Source organism: Aphidius gifuensis, linkage group LG2 (assembly GCF_014905175.1).
Source record: "Aphidius gifuensis isolate YNYX2018 linkage group LG2, ASM1490517v1, whole genome shotgun sequence".
NCBI lineage: Eukaryota > Metazoa > Arthropoda > Insecta > Hymenoptera > Braconidae > Aphidius > Aphidius gifuensis.
Window position 1 is genome coordinate 17,095,674 of NC_057789.1, and position 9,360 is coordinate 17,105,033.

The 9,360-nt window shown below is 33.9% G+C and overlaps 1 long non-coding RNA gene across 1 annotated transcript; it reads left to right on the forward strand.

Annotated features, from left to right (window-relative positions):
* The first annotated feature begins 340 nt into the window (after window positions 1–340).
* On the forward strand, window positions 341–1,559 carry LOC122849246. The gene is made up of 3 exons (XR_006373541.1): window positions 341–639; window positions 721–870; window positions 952–1,559. It is a non-coding gene; the product is annotated as an uncharacterized LOC122849246 (long non-coding RNA).
* Window positions 1,560–9,360: the final 7,801 nt, after the last annotated feature.

Consider the following 9,360-nt stretch of genomic DNA (forward strand, 5'->3'; position numbering starts at 1 on the left):
CAACAATGATAAATAAACATAAACATTGCACCTACACATGTAAAGATACCGTTTCATATCATATATTTAATACTACTATATTGCGCATGGGGCTCGATTTTGCTGCACCCGTATTCAGAGGATGTTCTCATTAGGGCTTTTTTTTTCCGATGGCGGCGCTTGTGAACTTTTTATATAGATTTTACATAGAAAGCTTCACAAGCGCCACCATCGGAAAAATATGGTATCCTCTGAATCTGAATGCTATTCAAACGGTGCAGACAATCTCTCTGTCGCAGTCCTTGGAAGATTTAAGCAATGACAAGAGTGGGGATTCGACAGAACTCGGAATAGCACAACACAAGGTCTGTAGATTAATAGACGGCTGGGATAAGGTCGTCGCATGACTCAGTGCGCATGCGCGGTCAGCCATGTTTGATGCTATTCCCCACTCCTAATGTTCACCACACAATGTAAACAAACAGTGTATGGCATGTCAAAAAAATTTCAACATCAAAATTTAATCATTTATTTATTGAATAAATATTGTACGTCAACGTTGTGCGATCGGTTGCTTCCCCCAGAGATTCAGATCATCGTCGAAAATGATCTACTGGTGCTGGTGTGAGCCAAATAAAACCAAGCTCAACGTTATGTGAGGTAAGATTATTTCTTCACATGATTTTCTTTTTCCTGATCAAAATTATTAGTTTACTAGTTAAAAAATATTGATATTTACAGATATATTTATAAAGATCCAACATAATGAATCTCAATATGAACAACATCGTCAGGATGGCTCAAAAAAAATTAAAACCAAATGCAGTACCAACTTTGTTTGGTGATGTTTTGATAGTTTTTTTAAGTAAAATTCACCAAAATACAAGTGACGTGAGTAAGAATAAACATTGAATTTTAACTTATATTAAAGTTGTCTTGATAAAAAAATATTAATAGTTATTTTTTTTTTAGAACATGATGTTAATTAGAGTTCATGTGAATCACTAAAGCAGTTGTCAACAACAAACTTAGGTGAATCTTTTTCCAGACCATTGCTTGATGTAATCATAGATAAATATACCACTGACAACAAAAAGAGTTTATTCAAGTTACCAAAGTCTAATAATACCAATAAATGTTTACCAAGTGATGAGCAGCAGATTGAATTGCCACTAGTAAACTTGGATAAGGATCATATAGTATCAATTCTTGCTGATGAATTACAAGCAGAAATAATAAAAAAATATAATGAAGGAGTTATCAAATTTAATTTCATGCTTCAAAATCAACATTGTCTTTATCACCACGAAATTTCGAGTTTAAACTAGGAAGTAGAAAGCTTAAAAAAAATAAATATTAGTTTAGACTGCGAATTACGAGTTGAATAAGAAAAATGGATACTGTCAGAAAGACAACGAGAAAAAATTAAAAACAAGTTTAACAAGCTTCTTAATGTATTCGGAAAATTGTCCATTTTTAAAAAACCTTTTAATTGAGTTATTTTATTCACTTATTTATAGTATGCGACAGGCAAAAGCCTACTAAAGCCAAAAAAATATATTTTGTTGTCAGATAAAGAATTGTATTCGACTATTTTATTTTTATATTGAAAAAGAAAAAATTGTATTATTCGAGTAAATTTTGTTTCACTTTTTTACAACTATTTATATTAAACTGTCTGATAACTTTGTCAATTTTTCAGAATATTTAATTAATTATTAATTGAAAAAAATTAAGTGTTAACTTCTTGTTGTATACTGTTTCTGTAATAGACCAGATGTAAGCTATAAAGATGGTTTAAATAATGCGCGCCTAAAAGTCGGCCATGTTTGACGCTTGTGCGACGACCTTATCCCAGCCGTCTATTAATCTACAGACCTTGGCACAACACATATACAGGTTTCCTCATACGTGAGATTAGCTGTGTATAAATAAACAATAGTCTGACCGAATTCATTTTTATTAATTACGTTTATTTATCAATATTTTAAAAGAATATTTTAAAAATAAAGAAACATGTTAATAGTAATATTATATGCATCATATATTTAAAAACAGAAATAATACGCACACAAATTCATTGCGCATGCATGTAAGTCTAGTTCTGCCGAATCCCCACTCTTGTCATTGCCTAAATCTTCCAAGGACTGCGACAGAGAGATTGTCTGCACCGTTTGAGGAACCAGCGTCGTTGGGCACTATGGCGATAGCTAGCTATGCGTAGTATAGTGTCATTATATGATGCGCAATATAGTAGTATTAAATATATGTTTCATATATTATCACACGTACGCAGCACCCGTATTCAGAGGATGTTCTCATTAGGGCTTTTTTTTCCGATGGCGGCGCTTGTGAACTTTTTATATAGATTTTACATAGAAAAGCTTCACAAGCGCCACCATCCTAATGAAACATCGGGTACGGAGATGCAGTGAATAAATAATTCGACGATTTTCGGGGTATCATACAATCATACGTATCATACTACATAAAGTGTATGATAGTTGAAAGTGCCCTCTTTTTTTATAAAATGAACTAAATGATTTATTAAGCTCTCACTCACACCACTGTACACAGCTGTCAAACTGTTTTTTTTTATTACACGATAAATAATAAATAAATTCATCAACGTGTATAAAAAATTTTATTAGAATTAAAACATTATACCAGAAAATAATTTAACAGTTAATATTATGACTTCTTTAAAAAATTGGCTCATGAGTTCGCCTGAAATAAATTCAAGTATGCTAATATGATGAAAGAGGTCAACTTGGCAAATAGGTCTCCGAGATTAATATACATAATACGTTTCTCATGAAGAATGACAGGGAAAATATATTTGTGATACTAAGTGATCCTGGCATTTCATGATGTTCCTTAGAACCTGTCAAAACCCTCCTTGCCTACATATCATGTCTATTATCTCATTGTTTCATTGTAACTTTTGAGATTATTCAAATAAAATACACACAATCATTTTTGTCCAAGAAAAAGCAGTAGCTGACTAAGGAATTAATGTTGCCAAAAAATTATGTTTCAAGGAAATAATTCCTTAGTCACATTAATTCCTCAGCTACATCTTTTCCTTAGCTACTGCTTTTCCTTGGACATTTTCTATTTATTTTATAAATAAAATACGTGTAAATTTATTTTTTTAAAATACGAATGTGAAATTTGATTGTTCATCTGAGTCGAACAGTACAATTAGAGTCACGGAAGTCAACAAAAAGTGCTTAAACCACGGAATTTACCACCGCCATATTGGAAACAGCAGCCATATTGAAATCGGCCATATTGCTGCTAACTTTAGCGGTCCCATGAGTTCGCACCCTTAGTTCACATCGATCATATACACCATATACGACCATTTATAAACAACAAAGGTGTGCTTAATCTGTCATTGTACATGGTTTATCATGTGTTTGCTATTGTTGAAGCCCCCTTGAATAATGTAGAAGAACAAGAAGAAGAAAATAAACATAGAATATTACGTACTTATAATATGAAAAGAAATAATAAGATTAGTAAAGTATCCACTCCATTTGATACGTTAGATGACAGAACTTTATTTAAATTATTTTAGGGAACTTACAATTTTCAAATCAATACAATAAAACAAATTTTCTGCAAAAGAAAAAAAATTAATAAATATATTAATAATGATAGGTTACCGAAACAAGTTTTTTTCGAAGTTCATATTAATATTGCTTTCTCTTATACTATATTATCATTTTTGCAAATTTTATTTTCCAGCTTGAGTCAGCATGGCTCTAATCGCTCCAATTATTCACAAAAGACATACATATGTCATAACTCATAATTATATACATCGATGTAAACTCCAACGTAACACACAAGAAGACTAGAAATACAGCAGTCCAATTCACAGGGCAAATTTTTTACAATTTAGGGCTTTTTTTTGCCGCTAATGGCGCTTGTAAAAATTTTTTTTATATAGATTTTACATACAAAAGCTTTACAAGCGCCGTGAGTGGTGAAAAAAAGCCCTAAATTGTAATGCCCTGTGAATTGGACTGCTGCACCCGTATTCAGAGGATGTTCTCATTAGGGCTTTTTTTTCCGATGGCGGCGCTTGTGAACTTTTTATATAGATTTTACATAGAAAAGCTTCACAAGCGCCACCATCGGAAAAAAAACGCCCTAATGAGAACATCCTCTGAATACGGGTGCTGGAGGACTTACGTCTTACTCCCTATCTCGCCTGCACACGTATTCACGGGGCAAAATTGTTCTCATTAGGGCTTTTTTTTTCCGCTGATGGCGCTAAACAAAATTTTTTTTATATAGATTTTATATAGAAAAGCTTCACAAACGCCACCATCGGAAAAAAAAACGCCCTAATGAGAACATCCTCTGAATACGTGTTGGAGTATGAAAATGTAGACATTAGGTCGCCGCATAATTAAGCGCTAGAGTACCCCGGAACGCGACTGTATCGCTTTTATCGCAGATACAAACATACTCTGACAAACACTAAATAGAGCATTATACACATGATGTTTGTCAGAGTATGTTTGTATTCTGCGCATTGTAAAAAAAAAGCGATACAAGTCGCGCACGTTACCGGGGTACTACTAGCGCCCCTCAATTATGCGGCGACCACATAGCGATACGGTTTTTTGAGGCAAGTTCGTCCTCCTGTATTTCTAGTCTTCCTGGTAACACAAAAAAAATGAGCTCTCTAGTCATGAATTACATTCAGCATAGAGGTTTGACAAAAAGTTTTTCAAGCGCCGCCATCGTAAAAAAAGCCCCAAGGTGTAAAATTTATTTTGCCCTGCGAATTTAACTGTTGTTCTCTATTCTTCATCGGTAAGTTCCAAAACCTCAGGGCCGGCACCCGTATTCACAGGGCATTACAATTTAAGGCTCTTTTCTTCCACTGGCGGCGCTTGTGAAGCTTTTGTATATGAAATCTATATAAAAAAAATTAGACAAGCGCCATCAGTGGCAAAAAAAAGCCCTCAATTGTATAAAATTTGCCCTGCACCCTTATTCAGAGGATGTTCTCATTAGAACTTTTTTTTTCGATGGCGGCGCTTTAAAAACTTTTTGTCAGAGTTCTGTATGAATCGTATTCTATGACAAGAGAGCTCATTTTCATGCTGCCGAGCACTGCTAAGCTAGGGTTAACATCGATGTATATATATACTATTTAGGACAATGATGAGAAGAAAGTAAATTTTTTTAAAAATAAATTCGATAAAAATACACGTTTATTTTTTTTTAACACCTAGAATAAAAAAAATATCTTGTTCAAAACCTAAATTTTTCTAAAAACTGTTGCTCACTCATATATTCAATAGGATCAGACATATTGCGAATATTATTGTTTAACCTCATATTAATTCGTCTTAATCTCCCTGGAATATTCATTTTGTCTTTCTCTGTTTCTATTTTTGTCTGCAACAGTAACAACAATCAACTTGAAAATTTGACAGCTTTATTTGTTTACATTCTTAATAGGGTTATGGTGCTCAAAATCATCAAAACATGTCGTATATACATCGATGTGAACCCCACTGAAATATATTAAAACTGGAAGCCGAACTTAGCGTCGCCGAGAGAGAGATTCAATGGATGGGCTTTTGTCCTTGTCGGTACAGTCACGTCAACTAAAAGTGTTTGAGACTGTACTGCAGTCCAATTCACAGGGCAAATTTTTTACAATTTAGGGCTTTTTTTGCCGGTGATGGCGCTTTTCAAATTTTTTTTATATAGATTTCACATACAAAAGCTCTACAAGCGCCGCCAGTAGAGGAAAAAAGCCCTAAATTGTAATGCCCTGTGAATTGGACTGCTGAAATATAATGTAACTTTTATATCGTGTAGTACTAGTTTGTTTTGACGTTGACTGTACAAGATTTAATGTGCGCATGCGTGAGTGAGAGGGAACATCATCCAATATATTGCTATCTCTAGCGACACTCCGTGCATTGGCTAAGCATAGGAGTTCACCTTCCAGTTTTATTATATTTCAGTGATCAACCCCAGCACCCGCACCCGTATTCACAGGGCATTACAATTTAGGGCTTGTTTCATCCACCGGTGGCGCTTGTGGAGCTTTTATATGTAAAATCTATATAAAAAAAATTTTATAAGCGCCATCAGTGGCAAAAAGAAGCCCTAAATTGAATTGCCCTGAGAATACGGGTGCCCATGGGGAAAAAATTGTTTATTAGGCTTTTTTTCCGCTGATGGCGCTTGACAAAATTTTTTTTATATAGATTTCATATAAAAAGGCTTCACAAACGCCACCATCGGAAAAAAAACGCCCTAATGAGAACATCCTCTGAATACGGATGCAGCTCGACAGCATAAAAATGAGCTCTCTTGTCATAGAATACGATTCATACAAAACTCTGACAAGAAGTTTTTGAAGCGCCGCCATCGGAAAACAAAAGCCCTAATGAGAACATCCTCAGGGGTACGTTCCAAAACCTCCGTTCTGTCATATATTTTACATGAATAGTTATTTTGACATTGAAATTTCATATAAAGAGTGACGTACGGTTTGGTTCATAGCAGAATACAAGGCCCCACATGGTGTGTTATTATATCATCACTGTATTAATGCCCCAATAAATATTGTTTATTTACAGTGATGATATAGATAGGCACCTGTATTGAGATTTTGTGCCTTTGTAGTTCTTCAAACAACCGTACGTCGCTAGCGCCATAAGTGAGCCGTAAGTGAGACGGAACTGAGCCGAGACGACCATCGAACACAGCTTATATTAATATCATTATTATTATTATTATTATTATTATTATTATTATTATTATTATTATTATTATTATTATTATTATTATTATTATTATTATTATTATTATTATTATTGGAAGAATAGCCTGAAAGACTGTTCAATTGTTATATCAAACTGAAATAAATAGAAAATAGACTTGTTGTACTTGCTTGTTATTGTCACATAGGTCGTACTAGACATTAGTAAAGTCTAGGATATTGCATGGAGAATTTAATCACTTTTGTCGTTGTATTTGTTTCTAGCTATTTGTCGGTATTACAGAGCAAAATTGCAAAACGAAAAAAAATTTTTTATTAAAGGAATGCACGGAATGCACCCAGGGGTCCGTTTAGAAACTCTCATTTTTTCGGATCTTCAAGATGGTGGGCATCAGTGCCTATCTAAGGGCTCGAACTCACGACAAGCTAAAATTTCCGCTTTTAAACATGGCGGTCTATAAATAAATTTATTGCGAATCCGTGATTTTAGAACAAGCTTGGCGGTGTCAAGCTTGTTCTGCAGTCACGGAGAGACACCATGGATTTGCAGTAAATTTAGTAAATTTAGTGATAATTTAGTGAATTTCGTTATAATTTGGTTATTTTTGCAGCCGCCATTGGCCGCCATTAGCCACCATGTTTACAAGCGGAAATTTTAGCTTGTCGTGAGTTCGATCCCTAAATTGCTGCACCCGTATTCACGGGGCAAAATTGTTCTTATTAGGGCTTTTTTTTTCCGCTGATGGCGCTTGACAAAATTTTTTTTATATAGATCTCATATAGAAAGGCTTCACAAACGCCGCCATCGGAAAAAAAAGGCCCTAATGAGAACATCCTCTGAATACGGGTGCTGGGCTGAATCACCGCCATCTTGAAGATCCGAAAAAATGAGAGTTTTTGAACCGAACCCAGGAAGACGAACTGCAATAAGGCGGATAATTATGTCAAGAATAGCTCTCCTGGTTATATACTGTTTCTGTTATATATAGACTACATGTAAGCTATAAAGATGGTTCAGATGTTTAGTGCCTAAAAGTCGGCCATTTTTAATTCCGCTTTTCTTCAGTAAAGGCGCAGTGAACGTAATGTAATATATGTACATCCATGTATGAAACCAATGGTGTAAGATACAGTATTTTACATGGTATTTTTCCCATAGCTTTTTGTTTATTTAAATTAATAAAGAGCTATGGGAAAAATAGTAGTTAAGGAAAGGAGGTTGCCTACATGTTAATTTCTTTGGTTAAATTAATTCTGTATAAATTAACATGTGGCAACTTCCTTTCCTTAGCTAATATTTTTCCCATAGCTTTTTGTTTATTTAAATTAATAAAAAGCTATAGGAAAAATATCGGCTAAGAAAAGGATGTTGCCTACGTGTTAATTTCTTTGGCTAAATTATTTCTTTATAAATTTACATGTGGCCACCTCCTTTTCTTAGACATTTTTTCTATAGCTCTTCATTTATTTTATAAATTAAATTACAATTAAGGGATTTGGACGATTTTTTAAAACGAAGAGAGAGACAACATTTTTTCTCTGTTTTTTGTCTTTTTCGCACTCATAGAAATATTGTGTTTCTAAAAGTCATCCGCAAGAGGTCTCTAGTGATTTTTCAATAATTCCTCATAAAAATCCATTTTTTCATACTTTAATTATTAATTGTAAAAAAACCATGCTCCAAACCTCTTTTATTTTTTTTCTATACGTTTTCTTTTGTCTCATTTTATAACCCGATAGTTTTTTTTTCATGATGTCATATTGTCGATTGGAGATATTGGTATTTTAATGGATTTTTTTTTGACGAAAATCGCATTCTCCATAAGAGCCAATGTTAAAAGTTGTCAACTTTAAAAATTAATAAAAAAAAAACGAGCTTCCAAACAATTACCAAAAAATCACATAAAATGTATTAGTATTTCAAAAATCTACTGTATAAATTTCATTTCTTTCTCATATTCCGAAAAAAATCGTCCAAATCCCTTAACTATTTTTCAGTCATCAATTGAATTTAAAATTAATAAATATAATTTTGTTTATTATTTTAATTCATTTTCGAAGAAATCTGCTATTGAGCTGGCAAAGCTTCACAAACGCCACCATCGGAAAAAAAGGCCCTAATGAGAACATCCTCTGAATACGGGTGCTGTGAATTGGACTGCGGCACCCGTATTCACAGGGCATTACAATTTAGGGCTTTTTTTATCTACGGGTGGCGCTTGTGGTGCTTTTACATGTAAAATCTATATAAAAAAAATTTTATAAGCGCCAGCAGTAGCAAAAAAAAGCTCTAAATTGTATAAAATTTGCCCTGTGAATACGGCACCCGTATTCACGGGGCAAAATTGTTCTCGTTAGGGCTTTTTTTTTCCGCTGTTGGCGCTTGACAAAATTTTTTTTATATAGATTTCACATAGAAAAGCTTCACAAACGCCACCATCGGAGAAAAAACGCCCTAATGAGAACATCCTCTGAATACGGGTGCTGGTGCAGCAGTCCAATTCACAGGTCAAATTTTTCACAATTTAGGGCTTTTTTTTGCCGGTGATGTCGCTTGTAAAATTTTTTTTATATAGATTTCACATACAAAAGCTCCACAAGCGCTACCAGTGGAG